Below are 5546 nucleotides of genomic sequence, written 5' to 3' on the forward strand. Positions count from 1 at the left end.
ACTTTTTTTAGGTGAATTTTAGGTCCACACAGCCTGACACACAAACGTGTGACTCAGCCATGTGTGACATACAGCCTGGCGACACAACCGTGTGTCTCCTGAAGGTTCCTTTGCATGCAAGTCAGTAAGTTACACAGCTTAGCACACGGCCTAGCACATGGGCGTGTGAGGCATTTTTGAGAGTTACATGGCCTGGCACACGGGCATGTGACATGGCCGTGTGAGCCTACTTAGAGAGTTACACGGGTGAGGACACGAGCTGGGACACGACTGTGTGTCCCTAGTTCAAAGGTTACCCGACCTAAGACATAGGCGTGTGTCTTAGCCATGTGAGGCACATGGCCTAGTCACACGTCTGTGTGACCCCTATAGTCAAATATTTATAACTTTTTATTAAACTTTCCAAATGTTTTCAATTTGGTCCCCAATTGTTTTTAAGATAGTTTTAGGGCCTCGAAGGCTCAATTTAGGGACAAGATATGAATGTATAATTGATATAGGATATGATTATGTTTGTGAATGAAATACTATTTAAATGTTTTTGATTGTACGATAATGGTTCGTAACCCTAATCTAGCGACTGATACAGGTTAGAGGTGTTGTAACAGCTCATTTTTAGGTCAAATCAGAACAATGATTTCAGGACCACAAATCCGAAGTCAGAATATTTATTTTATTAATTTATTTATGTTTACAGTATGATAGAATTATTATGTGAAAGTTTCGTATAGAATTATTATGTGAAAGTTTCGTAAAGAAATTTTACTGTCTAAATGCTTAATTCTGTAAAAAGGACTAAATCGCATAACACGTAAAATTTGAGTTCTATTGTTTAAATGTATTAAATAGCTATGGTTTATTAATATGGAAGTCCTTATTATGTAATTAGTCCATTTATAATGTAAGTGGACATTCTTGGACATTGTTTAAATGATGTTTAAGTTATATTAACAAGGTTATAATGGTAAATTAGTTATAAATGTTATAATAAACAAAACCAAATATTTATTTTATATCATCATCATCTTCCTTAGCCAAATTTGGAAAAAAGAAAAGAAGAAACTCTAGGTTTTCATTCAGCTATGGTTCATTAGTTAATTAAGGTATGGTTTTTGCTCAGGTTTTAATGATTTCTACATTTTTGAGCTCGTTGTAGCTTAATCTAGCTAGCCTATACCTTTGTTTTTGAAACTCTTATAGATTTTGAGATATGCCATTGTTGAATACTTGGGTATTTTGAAGTTTCTTGTTAGATTATTGATGGTTGTTAATAGATATACAAGTTTTATAAAGTGACTTTTGACAAAAATGAGAACTAGGCATTAAATTGTGAAAGATAGAAATGTTGTGGTTGAAAATGTAAATAAAATGAAAATATGGGTTGGTATATAGTTATGTGAAATTCGGCTATACATGGGTTAAGGGTAAATTGCATAAATTTGTCATTTTGTGTAAAAAGGACTAAATTGCAAAGTAGTCAAAAGTCTAGGGGTAATTGTAATTTAGCCAAAATGAATGTTTTAGGCTAAATTGAATTGAATGAAAGTTTTAATGAGTTAATTTGATATAATATAGATCAAGATAAGCCGAGATCAAGTTTAGACCGGGGAAAAGGAAAGATCAACGAATAGCCGATAGTTTTATCCGAGGTTACGAGGTAAGTTCGTACAATTAGAATCGAACTTTTCTATACTTGTATTTGTTGAAATGAATGTATATAATTGAAACACTTGAAATATGAATGCCTTAATGATATATTATATTCATTACTGAGCCCCGATTGAACTATATAAATTCATTAGATACGAGTGATATGTCACTGGGATTACCGTATTGGTTGAGCTCCTGCATTTGTTGCGGACTCACCACAGCTCGTATGAGCTTACTGATTAAGCTCGTAAGAGCTTACTGTTTCAACTCATTGGAGCTTATCGATTCATCTCGTTAGAGCTTATCGATTCAGCTCGATAGAGCTTACTGTTCAGCTCAATAGAGCTTATCGTTTTCAGCTCAATAGAGTTTACTATTTATCATCTCAGGAGGAGCTTACCAACCATGACTTGAAAGAGCATGTATGATGATGAATTGATGGATTACTAGTATTGTTCACTCGACTATCCTTTGAAGTTCTAATAGGTTCAACTGGCCTAAATACTGTTTATACGGATAAGTTTCGAGTTATAAGTGATATTATTGTTTTATGTATGATATGTGAATTTTGGAATAATACAGAGTATTGTATTAATGGATGGTTTATGTTTATGTTAAATGACTAATATGTGATGTTTATGTGCGAATAGGTGATGGTTAAATTGAATTGTTGGCATTTTTATTTATTGCTTGATTTTGTATAAATGGTAAGTTTAATTCTGAATTATATAGGCTTACTAAGCTATAAAAGCTTACTCTGTTTCTTTTTCTATGTTTTATAGAGGCTCGTTGGTCGCTCATTTCAGACAAGTCAGAGTTGCACATCACACTATCCAAATTCCGATTGGTACTTTTGAACTTGTGAATTTGTAAATATGGCATGTATAGGCTAGTTTAAAGGATGATAGTTATGCTACTTAATATCTTGACTTTGGCATATTTTTGTGTATATCTTAAGCCATGTGATTTGACTTATTTTGATGTTATATTTTGGTTAAAATGAAGTGTTCAACTATGGTATGTTTTAGCAAGGAAAGAGGGAATGAAATTATGCAACTGACGTCTTGATATATAGATGTTAGATGAATGGATAATACATGTGGTTAAATAGGTATTTGGATATGTAAATGGTAAGTTTTGATATGGCTTATAATGTGTATTGAAATGGTTATTTTGGTTTCCAATTGAGTTGTATAAATGTGGTCAATTAAGTTTGTAAATGCTTGTATTTATAGGGTGGCAAAATGACTTTGCAAATAGCCTATTTTTTTCCACATGGGCAGAGACACAGCCGTGTGTCTCAGTTATGTGTGACACATGGTTAAGTTACACGGCCGTATGTCCCCTGAGGTACCCTACAAATTAAGTCAGTATACCCTACAGGTTTGACACAGCTTAGACACATGAACTTGTCTATTGGTCGTATGTGTCACACGGGTTCACACACGGGCGTGTAATTGACCGTGTGAAATAAGTCAATATACCCCCTAAATGACACACGGCCTAGAGCACGGGCGTGTGGTCAGTTGTGTGACCCAAGTCAGTTTCGACCACGGCCAAGGCACACGGGCATGTCTCTGGCCGTGTGGTGCAAGTCAGTATGTATGCCCTGTTTTTACATGGTCTAAGACACGGGCGTGTCTACTAGTCGTGTGAGACACACGACCTGTTCACACGGGCGTGTGACACTTGAAAGATTGATAATTTTCTAAGTTTCTGAAATTTGTAATATGTTATGATTTACTCCCAAATGTATGATTAAAGTTTGATATGTTGGTTTTAAGTACATAATGAATATGAATGAATGCTATTGACTGAATTATGATGTTTCTGGATAAATAATTGTTCTGAATTTAGTTACAAGTCTGGTAATGCCTCTTAACCTATTCCGGTGACAGTTACAGGTTAGGGGTGTTCCAGGTGTTATATTTAGTGGTATCAGAGCTATGACTTAGTCATTTCTAAGACTGAATGTAGCATGCATGAGTCTAGAAATACATGTTATTATATAACATGTGATAGTGTGATAACTCCTGACTCAAATTGAACTATGTTTCATATAGATATGATGTCATCCAAACAAGCGGATTCTGATGAAGTAGAAAATAATGCACAAGCCTCCGTTCATAGAGTAGCGTCTAGTGGTAGTAGGCTCGTATCTGAGGGTCGGGGAGGAGAGGCTAAAGAAGCCTTCTTCTAGATGATGTCTGAATGGTTTACTGAGTTTGTGAGAACAAATCGTATGGCTCAACGACCCATATCCATACCCCAATTAGTCTCCATAGTTCTTCAGGGTTTGGAATCAGTGCAAGTGAGTAAGCCTCCTGTTGATAAAATTCAAAAGTATAGGGCTGAAGAGTTTTGAGGTACAGCCGAAGATGATCCAGATAGACCTGAGTTCTGGTTAGAAAACACTATGAGAGTTTTTGAAGAATTATTGTGTACTCCAGTTGAATGTTATAAATATGTTGCTTCTTTATTGAAAGACTTGGCATATCAGTGGTGGAATACATTGATCGCAGTTGTACCAAGGGATCAAGTAAATTGGGAATTCTTCCAAATAGAGTTCAGAAAGAAATATTTGAGTTAAAGATCCCTCAATAAGAAACAGAAAGAGTTTCTTGAATTGAAGTAAGGTCGTATGTTAGTAGCTGAGTACGAGAGGGAATTTGTACGACTCAGTAAGTATGCCCAGGAATGTGTGCCAATAGAGGTTGCTATGTGCACTTGATTTGAGGATGGTTTAGCTGAGGATATCAAATTGTTAGTTGGAATTCTAGAAGTGAAAGAATTTGTAGTTCTGGTTGAAAGAGCACACAAGGATGAAAAACTCAAAAAAATTTTGTAACACCCCAAACCCAGCCTAGACGTTATGGCCGAATCTGGCGATTTCACATTGGTGTACTTTTCAAAAATTTGCTCTTGCTCATGTAAACCCGTTTTAGAATTTAAGGCCTCTTTGTTAGAACTCAAATCAAAATAGCTATCTGTTATTCATTTTAAATCGTTATTACTTTCAAAACATTGTTTTTTGCGGAAGCATTTCAAAAGTGTTGCGAAAACATAGTGTTTTGAAAACAGTTGTCGTTTAGGAAAACCACGTTCTACTTCTAACAGATATAAATTATAATAACAAAAATCCCAAATTAAAAGCTAGAAAATTAGAGAGGACTTATTACATAATTTAAAACCCAAATCGTAATCTAAAAGCAAATAAACGCCAAATAAAAGAAAACAGGAGCAATAGGGTGGCCATTTCCTAGTCCCTCGCAGCACCGGTTCACTTAAGGATTACCTGCACAGTTAGACAGATGGGTGAGTTTACGAAAACTCAGTGTGTAATCCCAATAATAAACAAACAGTGAACAATACAATCTGGGCCTAAGGCCATTACAGTAACAGTAACAGTGTAGGCCTTAGCCCAATACAGTAACAATACAGTACAATAACGCAATCCAACCCAATCTAGCCAACACACCACTCCGTACCACCAACACACCATGTGGGGACCAAGTCGACCCACCCAGCCAACATACCAATATCGCAGCAAAGCTGGCAGTAACAGTAATGTAACAAGCTGCCAGTATCAGTATATGGCACAAAGCCATGAGTAGCGACTCGAAGCCATCAATACCGGTACAAAGCCATGAATAGTGGCACAACGCCATGAATAGTAGCACAAAGCCATAAATATCGTAGCAATGCTGCCAGCAGTAGTAACGCAACAAAGCTACCAGTAATAGGCTTTAAGTCATCAGCAGGTCTACAGTTATCTTGTGCGACCCGTGCAACCTTAGGTCCACAGTCGTCTTGTGCGACTCGTGCGACCATAACAGTACAATACACTTCCTCCAAAGCATATACACCCATCCTTTCTGCTTTTCAGATTTTTTACT

This window comes from Gossypium arboreum, chromosome 13, assembly GCF_025698485.1.
Source record: "Gossypium arboreum isolate Shixiya-1 chromosome 13, ASM2569848v2, whole genome shotgun sequence".
In the NCBI taxonomy this organism is placed as follows: domain Eukaryota; kingdom Viridiplantae; phylum Streptophyta; class Magnoliopsida; order Malvales; family Malvaceae; genus Gossypium; species Gossypium arboreum.